General features: G+C 41.1%; 1 long non-coding RNA gene across 1 annotated transcript in view; it reads left to right on the forward strand.

Annotated features, from left to right (window-relative positions):
- Positions 1-510: 510 nt before the first annotated feature.
- The window catches only part of LOC135975630 (uncharacterized), a 233,881-nt gene continuing 220,770 nt past the window's right edge, over positions 511-13,621 (forward strand). Inside the window, exon 1 of the long non-coding RNA XR_010592606.1 lies at positions 511-989. This is a non-coding gene — a long non-coding RNA (uncharacterized LOC135975630). The remainder of the gene's footprint in view (positions 990-13,621) is intronic.

The following is a 13,621-nucleotide window of genomic DNA, read 5'->3' on the forward strand; positions in this document are numbered from 1 at the left end:
AATTGAGGGAATAAGTGAAAATTACACTTCTGATGTTGCTAAAGCAATGATAGATGGATAATCTCTGCACACCGTATTTTTATGCAGACATCTGACAAAGCCCTGAAGTATTCCTACCAGAATTGTCTTTCTCTTGCTTTGTCACTTTTTTCTTTCTTTTCAGCGCTTAATGCATGCTGGTTTTAAAAAATTGTTTATCACATAGCTCTATTTCTTACATCTGTTTGAAAATGTTCTTCTTTCATTTGGAGTCAGCTGTATGTAATGGCAGCATAGGTGATGTTTGGACTCATTATCCCTTGATGGTTTCTATACACTGGAAAATGTGTACTAGATCCAAAGGCCCCCTTTTGGAGGACTCAGTGTCCTGCCACACTCATCCCAGGTAAGGAGCAGTGGAGAGGTCCTCCGAGCAGGCTAGAGTGGCTGCAGGGGAAACAGCCAATCAGGGCCCAGGAGGACCCTATAAAGGAGGGGGGTGTGCAGAACAGAGCAGCAGTTAGTTGCTGCTTGGAGCTGGACAAGAAAGGACTAAAGAAGGAAGAGCAGCAGGACCACAGACAGCACAGTGTGGACAGAGACTGGGGGAGTGAAAGGCTTCTGGCTGGCTGCTAGGACTGAGCCAAAGACAGTCTGCTGGCAGGGACTAGGAGAGCTCCTGGCTGGCTGCTAGGACTGAGTAGGGACTGATCCCAAGCAGGGCTGCAGGAAGATAGTGTCCAGAGAGGAAGCCCTGGGATTTGGCCCCATATCAGGGCCAGGACTACTTAAAGACTGAGCCCAGGGAGGGCTAGAGAGACATCATCAGAGAGGTACTGAGATAAGCCCTGGTGGACTGTATACCCTGGAAGGGGTCTATTCTAATTCACATGCTGACTTGTGAGGCCAGAGGGCTGAAATGCTGAAAACAACACCTGAGAACCAGTGAAAGGGGTCACCAGAACTGAAAGAATACAGACACACCCACCCACAGGGAGTGCTTGCGAGAGGTGGGTACTGACCCCATTACATCAGGTTAACTAATATAAATAACATTAATAACACTCATTGTAGACTGGACTGTCCTGAATCCTAGAGATAAACACAGCCAGCTGATGCTAGGATAATCATGACAGTCGCTGATTACACAGAACTGTAGGCTGTATTTAACACAATATAGTTTTTCCAGTGTAGGCAAGAGTTGTGACGCTGAAGGACTGGTCATATCACAGAGGTGATGGTTAGTTGTTTGATGGTAATCCTGGCCTTTGAGGAGACTGTATATTCTGCCTTTCTAACCAGTGAATAAATGGAGAGTCAGGGCTGGCAAAATGATAAGAGGTTTGGAGATTTGGTTCAGATAAAATCAGAAAGTTCTACTGCTTAGCTCCAAACCATAGCAATCCCCACCCCTCCTTCCACCCACTACAGTGAAGCAGTTCTTCCTCTTTCTTCCTATCCAGACAGTGTGACACTTTTTGTCTTCCTGCCCCTAAAAGAGCGTGTAACCACTGAAAAGTGTGTTAGAAAGTAGAAGAACTCAAAATGAAAGCTGGGCTGTACTCAAGCTCAGCAAGCCTGCATGCCATCATAAGTAGAATGAAAACATGGAGATCACTTTTGATTCATGAAAACAGATGTTCAACCTACAGAATTGCTATGGAGACTTTGAATTCCTTGTGCCATGCTGTCAAACCTTTAGAAATGTAAATGGGCCAGCTATTTTAGCCATACAAACAACACAGCTCCTGTTAGGTTAGTGAATATGCATGACTTTAAAAATGAGGTACCGTCCACCTACCCACAGCCTATAATTTTCCTGTGGATTGATCTATGAGCATTAACGCTAATCTTAATCACCCTGCTGGTGTATGTTTCTGTGAACTAAATGCCAGGGACTGCCCATCTGAAGTAATTTTGTTGTAATTCATTTAAATCCTAAAGCTGGAAGATTGCTCCAGAATGTACAAAAGTGTTCCTTTTTTTGAAATCCGTAATTATTTTTAATGAGTGGACAGTTTTGCATTCTACATGACTAATATCATGATATAAAAACCCTGTATGTGATGCCTGCCTCATATATAGTGCTTTTATCAGTATATCTCCAAGCATTTTATCGAGGAGGTCAAGGTACTGAGATATGTTATCTATATCTGTTCTATCTGTGATACTACAAGCCCGCTTACATACTCCTCTCTCCCTGATGGTTGGTCAAATAACCAGCAAAATTATTCACAAATATATCTTGACAGGTGACAGGAAAACATTTGTTGTAAACATTATTCATGAGTATTATTGGACCAGTTCATCTGAATGATTAGTGCTCTTTTCTGTCTCTCCTGGATTTACTGCATGATAGTTATTAATTAGGTAATTCTGTATGTCAATGCGCACATTGACATAGAAGCCCAATAGATGCCTACTAAACTAAATGAGAGCTAGTGATGGGTCTATGCAATGAAGTTTAGATCATGAACCAGATTTTTCCCAAGCTAGTTAATGGAACCAAATCAGAAAACTGAGCACTATCTACCCTCATTATGCATCATGATAAAATCCTGTTAAGAATATTTGGGGCCTGATGCTGCTCCCATAAAAATAAGTGGTAGTTTTGCTACTGTTTTCAGTGAGTGATGGATGGGAGACCCTTACTTCTGATAAATTAGTCTTGCTTGTAATCTCAAAATATGTCAGGTGATACTAATTTAGAGTCCCTTAGATTGACTTATATAACTCTATCAATGTGTTAAGAGTGTCTAAATGGCTCTAAACTGTGTTTAAGAGAACTAGGTACCTTTTAGTTTGCACTAGCAGGTTCTACACAGGGCAGTTACAATGCAACACTTTAATGCAAGTTGCATGTTACCCTTGTAGTCTGCACTGTGGGGCTATGTAGACAAGTCATTAGGCTGCCTTGCACAACACTGGAATAGGTTCAAGTAGCTCTAAGGAAGTCTTACTGAATGCATAGCAGCTTAGGTTGGTGTAAAAGTCTAATTTATATCCTATTACACATCTCATTTGAATTTGGCCCAAGGATTCTACCAGCCCAACAGACGCATATACAAATAAATCGATAAAGATTAAAAATTTTAAACAGTAACAATAATACTTTCAAGTACAGAAGCTAAAAATGAATTCTAAAGTATATGTCAATACAAACCTCAGAGGCCCTCTGTCCATGTCTACATTTCAATGTAGTTTTTAAAATGTTCTGGTGATGAATTGAGTAAAAAGAAATCCGTATGTACACATTTCTGAGACTTTCTTAAATCACTGAATATTTTTCAAAGCATTATCTCCCTGTCTTCTCCCTACAGCCTTTGGAGAACCCTGTTTGTTGGGTCATCTGATTAACTATGGGTAACTTTAGAAGCATTTCAATCCAAGCTAGTCCCCAAGTGAAAATGTTTCTCAAAGAAAATTCCATAGCAGATGAGAGTCCTGATGATGCACATAGTTTGTTTTTGTTTTTTTGGTCTAATTCCTCATCACAGTATGCTTGAATGTCAATTTTCAGTTAGACAAAATGAAAATTATATCCTTAAGCAAACAATGGGGGATTCTGCTAGTATGACTTTTAGGGTCAATCATCTCATTAGCAGTCAGCTTTTACAACTGCATGTTATTTATAGGAGAGAGACTTACAAGCTGTTAAACTAAACAGCAAATTAAATTGTCCGTGAGCGGTTGTCATCTGATAGAAATTTCCCTCGGGTAACAAGATGCTGCTTCTCACTGGAAAGTTTCTCAAAAATTTAATATATTTTAATATGATTTTGTGCCAGGATAACCTTTATAGGAAACAGTTATTTTTATTATGACAAAACTGTGCCATCACTGTAAACAGCTCTAGATGCACAGCAAAAAAATCAACAGTCACAATCCACATGCCCTATTATAATGAATGCTCATAGGCATCTCTCTATCTCCTAATTGTTTCCAAACAAATTTAAAATACCATAAATAGAGAAGTAGTCCATTAGGGAATTTGCATTCTCCTCTAACTAGCAGATTTTATTTAGTAATAACAGTAATTATTATTTATTAAAATCTAAGAGTATAGCTAAGGTTTAGGAATGGTTTCTACATCTGTATTCTACATAGAAAATGACTGCATCACTTTAAGTATATTATCAGTACAACTATGATATAGAAGATGTCTTGTGGTTGCATTACATCTCACATGCACCTTATCAATGACTATGATAACTGGGTACACATCATTAACAACATTGTTCCTAATCAAGTGCAGATTTAGGCTCTGATTCAGCAAAGAACTGAAGAACATGCCTAACATTAAGCATGTGACCACTCCCATTGACATTAGTGGACTACTCACATGCCTAAGTGCTTTGATAGATCAGGGTCTGACATTTAGGCCTGTGTCTCTGCAGCTGCTACACATCCCTCTGAATTGTAATGCTCTCTGTACAAAAAGCTTTATGAAAAAATGTGTGCTCAATTTGCTAACAGGCAAGTAATTTCAAAATATTGCTGCACCGTGTACTACCTTATTGTATTTTGCCATATATGTTATTTTCTCTTGTTCTTACAAAAGCAATGAGGTTCAGTTATCATGTTCTAATACATTAGCTCTGCAGCTAAAAATACAACATGACTATAGTTATGCAGATACATGATTTTTCCAGTTCAGTGGCCAAACCAATTTGTATTTCTTTTAAAGCCATTTTGGGTCATCTAAACACGTTTTTTAACCCAAAACAAAATGTTTTTGTTTAGTTTTTGCATTTTCAATTTTTTTAAAAAAATTTGTTACAAAATTGAAGTACAATTTGAAAAAAATGTCATTTTGAGCTGTAATGTTTCATTTTGATATTTTCTAATTTTTTTTTACTTTTTTGGAATTTGGAGGGGGGGGTCAACCAAAAATAATAACATTCAACACAAATTCACAAATCATTTTTATAGACCTGAATCTGAATTTTTTTGACAAATGTTTTGTCCCCCAAAATGGTCTGATGATATAAATGCTAATCTCCTCAAAAAGAACAGGAGTACTTGTGGCACCTTAGAGACTAACAAATTTATTAGAGCATAAGCTTTCGTGGGCTACAACCCACTTCTTCGGATGCATAATCTCCTCAAAGTATTTAAGATGGTCTCTCTTGTTGTTTGCTGATCTCTGAATGTTCGTCCTGACTCCTTACTGTGTACCAAATGTAAAAATTGTTATGCAGAGTAGTAGAAAGTTGTTTCCAGACTTCAGAATTCATCTAAGAATTAATTGTTCCTGGAGAGTTATAGAAAAGTATCAGATTAAAAATTCCTCTAGATTCAACCAATGCCCAGTGTATATATGAGGCATTGATACAAAATGAACAAGCACTCTGATTTATTACTATTTGAAAAGCCAACTATTGCATGTGAATGTGACACTATATTTCACGGATCACAGACAACAAATGGTGCTTTGTAAAGATGTCAATATCATAGTCCAGTAAAGGTGGCAAGGCATGTATTATGTACTTCCTTGGCAACCTTAGGCACTGCCAGGTTAACTTCACAACAATGTAGTCAATAGTTTGAGAATTTGGTCACTAAAAGGAAAATAAAAACTGCATGAGTAACAATTTAAACAACAATTTGACATTGGTGCACAATAAACTCAAAAGTATACATTGTTATTCTAAAGGATATGTAATATTCTATAAAATCCATGTATACTTTCACTAATACATCACACAAAACAAACACTATCTAAATCCATGAATTCATATTAGAAAAAGTACTACATTTAATAACAATTTAGGAGTGGTGGGAAAGCAAATCGTTCAATAGAAAAGAGCAAAATGAAATAGTATTTAATGCATGTGAAATTACCTAGTTAAAAGAGATGTAGGTTTCTATCCTACAGAACATATTGTCACAACATTCTCGATGTTAAGCTTCAGAACTCGAATCCACCAAAGTAAGGACTTCTATGACAGGTTAAACATAAAATGCTGACAGCATAGCTTTGCCCCAGATTAAGTCACTTATGCTTGAGTGACAACCAATTTCTACTGCTATTAGAACTGCAGAGCCAATGGAAGAGTCAATGGGTTTATGTTTAGCCCCATATTTATCCTCATGCGTCATCGGCAGAACTGCCTGCTGAGTCCCACTGCAGGATTTTTATTATAAATGATGGTGTATGAGGCAAAAGGAGCACAGCTGGACTTGCAGAGCATAGACTGAGTTTGATGCATTGGGTATGGGAGTTTCTTTATATATGCAAACTGTACCATTTTTATATGATGATAAATGCTAATGATGGAGGATAAATACTGCATCCCATGATCTCAGCTTTAGTCACTTTCCAACTAGTACCACACTTTGATATGCAGAACCAGGAAAAAAGGAAATAACAGGATAATATGATAGGGACATAACTGTCTACAAATAATTGAATAGCAAGAATCCCTGTTGTGTTATTGACAGTGGCTGAGAATGGCATAATAAGGAGCAATAATGTGAAACGACTGTATGAAAAGAAACGTTTAAGTTAGACATTAAGAAAAAATCCTTAACAATAAGGGAAATTAGGCAATGGAAGCATATAGCTAGGGAGATATTTGAGGTACTACTACTAAAGGTGTTCTGCAGTATAATTCTAATTGACAAGTGACTCTAAAAATGGCAGTTTCTCACCCATCTGATCTGTTCTATTTATATAGTCACATTTGCTGATTTGGAGTGACAACTTGCTTTTCTACAACTCTGTTTTCTTACTGGCACTGCAAAGCAACTACAGTGAGAGGAGAAGGAGCACAATTCTACTGGGACTCAAACATAATCATCAGGATTGTTTACTAAGATCCAATTGCAGAATGTTTGGTTTTGGTGAAATATGAGGCAGATGTTCTGATTTAAGGCTTAAATTTGCAAGGCTGGCTGTTAGACAATGCATCATTCTGTTTGTAATGTAAAGTAACAGTTATTTTCACACAGTCACTTTTCAGAGAGAGCCAACCTTTAAAAAGTATAACATCAAGCAGAAAGAGGATATTGAACATAATTATAAATGGAATGAGTCATAAAGTTTGGATCCAGTCTTTGAGAAGGCTGGGGTGTTCAGACCTGGGGTTTTGTTTCAGCCGTTTCTAGACATAGTTAACTATGTGGAAAGGCTAACATTGGGAAAATTCTCTACTGTATACAATTGGGGGTCAAATGTAATATCAATTCTGAGTGTTGGAAACTGTGACAAAGTTCTGCTGATGTCAATCCAGAACTCCTAAATAATTCCCCCTAATGTGGGGTAGGAGTAATACTGGAAGGAAATCACTATGAAGATTACCTTTTGGAATTCTTCCCCAATCATTCTGTCAGAGGCTAGAGGGATTTCTTCATTGCAAATACTTTGCAGGACCATCCCTTCCAAAACTGAGGAATCATCATTCTTCCAGGTGAATCTGTGGAAGACCAGGGTCATTGGACCCATTCAACCAAGGGCTCCTCCAGTGATGGTTGTTCCTCACCACTTTCCCCACTAATTAACCTCCTAATTTGCTCACCGCTACACTCTGTCTCACTGTGCCTTCCCCAGCACAGACTCTGGACCAGTAGAGACCCCTCAGTGGGGTACAGAGAAGGGCTGGATGGTAGCACATGAAACAACTAACCCTACTCCCTTCTGTGCAGGATGGGTAAAAACTTGTGTCCAAAGTGTCCCCTCCTCATGAAGTCTGGGATGAAGATGATTCTACTGTGGAACTTATACAGCCTAGGAAGAACTCTGTTATATTATTAGGATTATATGGAGCAGAGGGGGTGCTTATTATTTTGCTACTCTGAGATTTGTATTTGGTTGCTGTAGAAACAGCTTGTTTCATTTTGGGGGGAAAGTTCTCTCTCTCTCTCTCATTGTTGGTTACAGGAGATATCGTCTTGTGAAGCCCTCTCTAGGGAAATGTCCATTTCAAGTTGGAAACGGTAAGTAGACAAATCCTTACAGCAGACATACTGCAGCAAGGAATTACTCATGGCTTACCCTACAGTAGGAATATGATACAGGAAAAAAACATTGTAGTGCATTCTTGTTTCCTGGAAAACCTGAAGGAAGAGTATTTTATAAACTAGGAAGGAAACTTTCAGAAATTTTTAGGTCACTCTGTTCTTCTGATTAATGCTTCTGCAATGGTCACCATTAATTCAAAATTTGCAGCAGAGCAACATCCAAATTTCCACTATTGTTTCCCATTCCATGCAGGGGTCTTTCTATTTCCTTTTAACAGATGTTCTTGTTTACTTAGAACTTTTTTTTAAAGTCCCACAGTTCTTTAGAATTTAGTCTAAGTTCTCTCTCTCTCTCCCTCCCCCCTCCCAATTTGTACTAGCTCCTATTACATCAAGTCAATACTTGAGGCTTACTTATGAACCACAAGAAATCCATTATGTGCCGTATGCTGCAACCCTTAACATTGTAGTATATTGTACACGTTTAGCTTAGTTTATTTTAAAATAATCGATAACACCTGCTGGCTTTGGTACCATTTCCCAGACATTCACTAGAATTGCAGCTAGGAAAAGGAGTATCTAGTCACAGCACGGATCCTGGCTTCAGAACTAAAGGCAATTCCAGTACAATCAGCTTATGTACACTTTAAGACACTGAATACATAAGTATTTTAAGAGATAGCCAGAGCAGAAATACTAAAATAATTACACATTAAAGATCCATTATTTTAAAGGCTTATTTTGTGCACTGTATTTTAAACCTTTAAAGGTTCCTTTCTGTTCTTTTTCAGCCTTCATTTCTGTATCGCTTGTGATCTTCATTAGCAGGCTCTTTCCTACCTTTTTCAGATCATTAACAAATATGTTAAGTGCGTGTATCAACTCTAAAAAGTGACTCTGTGAACAGGGTGGTGCAGGGCTCCATGCTTATTGTCCCTTTATGGATCTACCTGGAATGTGCTCAGCTTACAAGTAAAAAGATGTCTGCCTGCTACCCCTGCAAACTCAGCCTGTGCCCGGAGAGTCAAGCAGGATTCTTTCCATCTTTGGCATTTTCACCAGTTATAAAGGTTCTACATGGCCGATGAGTCTCTTAGTGACATCTGTGCAACCACGGAATGGCACAGGTATAACTGATTGGAACCTAGTAAACCATTCTGATGATGTTCTATCATTAATTCATCCCAGCTCACTCTCAAGTATTTTGGCTCTGAAGGATAATAGGAATAAACTTTTATCACTAATCAGACATGACTGGGTACACGCAAGAAACAGATTTGTTGAGGAAGGTGTCATTTTATCAAGCCATTTTCCAGTGCACAGCTGCACTTTAAATAAGAGCTGACAGAACACTGCTCCTTCTGGTGTCTGAGTGGACAACTCAATGCATTGCTGTTTAACTTTACCATTTGCTTGAAGTTCTTTAGTCAGTTTTCAGTCCAACTGGCTTGCGTCCAGACCATTTCAAATTGCTTTTTGGAAGATTGTGTAAGACATGTCTAATAATTTACTACCATAGAGATCCGCCTCTCTGAGAGGCCATTTGTTACATCTCTGGTGCAAAGCAGCCTTGAAATGAATTTATCAAGCTATTGGAGGAGTCTCCAGATGGCACGGAGGCATTGAAACAGCTCTCATGATACCTTCTCCCAGTAACTGGGGCATGGCTGGGTTGTCCCAGCATTCCTTAGCTGCCAGAATGACTCCTTGAGTCTATGGCAGGAGTCGGCAATGTTCGTCACGCGGCTCGCCAGGGTAAGCACCCTAGCGGACCGGGCCAGTTTATTTACCTGCTGATGCGGCAGGTTCGGCCGATCGCAGCCCCCCACTCACCGCGGTTCGCCGTCCCAGGCCAATTGGGGTGGTGGGAAGCCGCGGCCAGCACATCCCTTGGCCCGGGACGGCGAACCGCGGCCAGTAGGGGCCGCGATCGGCCGAACCTGCCGCGTCAGCAGGTAAATAAACTGGCCCGGCCCACCAGGGTGCTTTCCCTGGCGAGCCGCGTGCTGAACTTTGCCGACCCCTGGTCTATGGACAAAAATTAAAGTAGCCTTAAGGCTGCTCTAATTTGTGCTGCGGGGCTAGCCCCAGGAGTGGCTGCAAAAGTGGGTTAATGCCACCTCTATGTCCTCACTCTTCAGCTGTGCCTATTGCTCTTCAGACAGGTCATTTTATCTCCTCCATCTATTCATTTTGTAATCTCATCAAAAACAAAAGAGCAGTAAAGTTCATTGTGCAAGCTTTGATCTTTACAAATGCATACCGTTAATGGGGAGGCATCATGACCTAATAGAGCACTGGACTGGGACTCAAATCTAGGTTCTAGTCCCAGCTCTGCCACAGCTTTGCTGGGGACCATTACTTTCCTCACTGCCTCAGCTCCTGATCTGTAAAATGGGGATAAGGATACTGACTGCATTTGTAAAGCACTTTAAGATCTATGTATGAAAAGGGCTATATAAGAGACAGGCATTATTCTTCATGCTTCCTTTATCCTGTACGGTTTGGGTGCTACTCCCCTGGATGTCAGTTGCATTTGAGTTGCTGGTGGGGTTTTTTTTGTTGCCGTTGACTTCATAGAAACTAGGATTGAAGTTAATGTAGTTGCATTTAATTACACCCCGTCTCAACTGGATCCAATGACAGGCAACTGCCAGGATCATTCTTCTAGGACTAGGTCCTTAGTAGAGTGTGGCAATGCTATTGAAAACATAAATAAAAACCTAATGGGGCTGTATACTGAGTATTTCCATCCTAACAAAGCTGTAAACCCAGTGGCAGACCCTTTTTCTGGCAAATATACAGTAACAGGAAAACATCTATGGGATCTGTCTGGTATTGAAATAATTTGTTGTTTTTATCCTTCTGCTGTTCACTATTCAGCATGTAGAACTTCATATTGGATAGCATATAGCCATTATTACTAACAAAAGAAAATTCAAATTAGATATTTTTCAGCACTTGCTTTTCCTGCAAATTAAATATCATAATTCCTCCATTTTCTGCCTTTTACTTCCAGTTGTATTTAAAAGAATGAGTCAGAAAGATGGAAACATGGCGGCTGTCAATGGTGACAATTTAAAAATGAACAAAGAATGTGTAACCATAGCTTCAGATAGAGAATGGTTGTTGCACAATAATAGTATTTTATAAAAATCTTAGAACTGCAGAAGATAGACATGGAAAAGATGTGCTAGGTCATGTATCAATGTTGGTACTGCAGGATTATTCCATGCAGCTTCTTTACTAGTGCTTTGTCTAGCCTATTTCTAAAGTACCCAAGGGATGAGACTTCCATTATTTCATAGAATATCAGGGTTGGAAGGGACCTCAGGAGGTCAAATAGTCCAACCCCCTGTTCAAAGCAGGACCAATCCCCAACTAAATCATCCAGGCCAGGGCTTTCTCAAGCCTGACCGTAAACCTCTAAGGAAGGAGATTCCACCACCTCCCTAGGTAACCCATTCCAGTGTTTCACCACCCTCCTAGTGAAAAAGTTTTTCCTAATATCCAACCTAAACCTCCCCCACTGCACTTGAGACCATTACTCCTTGTTCTATCATCTGCTAACACTGAGAACAGTCTAGATCCATCCTCTTTTCCCAGGGCCGGCTCTGGCTTTTTGGCCGCCCCAAGCGAAAAAAAAAAAAAAAAAAGGGGGCGGCCAGAATGGCAAAGGGAAAAAAAAAACAAAAAACAAAAAACTGCGGCGCGGCCGGAGCCAGGGTGCAGGGGGACTCCCTGCGCTGCAGATGTGCCCCGGCTAGCGGGGGGAGGATGGAGGGAGTGTGGGGAGGGAGAGAAGGGGGGCGGCCAGGGCTTCAGCGGGGCGCTGCCGCGCGGTCCCGCCACCTGCCAGGAGGGCTCTGCGCTGCTTCGGTCGGCTGGGAGGGAAGGACACGGGCTGCCCTGCCAGGCTTGCTGCAGGACGCTCCTGTCCTCCGTGCCACCACCCCCTACAGGGCGGACGGAATGGAACACCACCAAAAAAAAAAAGCGGCCATGCTGCCCTAGGATTGGGTGGAATACCACCTCCTACAAGCTGCCGCCCCAAGCACCAGCTTGCTCGGCTGGTTCCTGGAGCCGGCCCTGTCTTTCCCTTAGGCAGGGGTTGGCAATGTTTGGCACGCGGCTCGCCAGGGTAAGCACCCTAGCGGGCTGGGCCAGTTTATTTACCTGCTGATGCGGCAGGTTTGGCTGATCGTGGCCCCCACTGGCCGCGGTTCGCCGTCCCAGGCCAATGGGGGCGGCAGGAAGCGGCGCGGGCCGAGGGATGTGCTGGCCGTGGCTTCCCGCCACCCCCATTGGCTCAGGACGGTGAACCGCGGCGAGTGGGGGCCGTGATCGGCCAAACCTGCCGTGTCAGCAGGTAAATAAACTGGCCGGCCCACTAGGGTGCTTGCCCTGGCGAGCCCCGTGCCAAACGTTGCCGACCCCTGCCCTTAGGTGATTCCAATACTCACCCACTTCCATTATTTTTTTTTTCTTTTATCAATTTCATCCCATCCCCCTAGTTATACTGCCTTAAAAAATCATCCTTCTTGCTGTTAAGAGCCTTCAGATAAATACAGACTATGGTTGTTCCCCTTCACCGTTATTTATGTGCTGATTTAACAAGCTTTATACCTCATATACCAAGTTGCTTTACATAGCCAGTGCACACTAAGGATACCATATCTCTTCATAAAAATAGATGTATACATTTAATACATTCCTCATCTTCCTATTCTCTCATATTTTTTTGGCCTTTGCCACTGTCGTCCATCACAACAGATGTGTATGGGAGTTACGGTCTGCAAGTGGAAGCACAGATCCAATTGAACGTTTCAGTTCTTGTCTGAAAACTAAAATGGCATCGTGGGAGGCTATGTTTTTGTCAATGATTTTCATATCAAATATGCTTTGGGAGTTAAAAGAGTATGTAAAAGTTCTGCAGGATGAATTTGGCCCTCCATTACACCTTGCCAACCCCCATTGTCTTCAGTGGAGTTGCACAAGTGTAATTGACGAGAATTCAGTAAACAATGATCTTGCTGATTCACAAGAAAGAGCAGAATGCAGCCCCCTCCTGCTTTGACTGTGGAGGGCTGCTGGTATTAAACAAACAAGGAAACTTGTTCCAGTTTGCTGCTGTTGTTTGGTTGCCTCCCTGAGGTGAAAGCCTGGGTTTGTCAAGAACTGAAATAAAACTGATGACATACAGGGATCAGATCTGATGAAAAAGGGTAAAGGTGCCATTTTTTACACAATCAAATTTCAAAGCAGAATCTCACCCTAAAAATGTCCCTAAACTTTCCTTTTTGCTCCTCTCTTATTAGCAACCCTGTCACAAGTAGTTTTAATCCTTAAATCAGAAAGGGAAGAAATCTGGAATTACTGAGAGACATTACTGGCTCAAGCTGCATACTAGAAGCGGATAATTTTCCTGTGTTCTTTGCCAGAACAGAGCTGTGGATATTTCCCATTTGGCACCACTTTAATTAGCTGATCCCATTGTAACTATAGAATTACCTGTTTATTAGCATTGCTTAAGCCCTGTTAATTTAGAAAAAAATCTACCGGTGATGAATCTGAGCCCTTTCCTACTAGGAAGGGCTTTGAAATAAGTAATTGAGGGGATGGATATATGAGGAGAAGAGGCATGCCTACAACAAGCTTCTAGGCCTGATGCACTCCTGTG

Source organism: Chrysemys picta, chromosome 14 (assembly GCF_011386835.1).
Source record: "Chrysemys picta bellii isolate R12L10 chromosome 14, ASM1138683v2, whole genome shotgun sequence".
NCBI classification, from domain to species: Eukaryota; Metazoa; Chordata; order Testudines; family Emydidae; genus Chrysemys; species Chrysemys picta.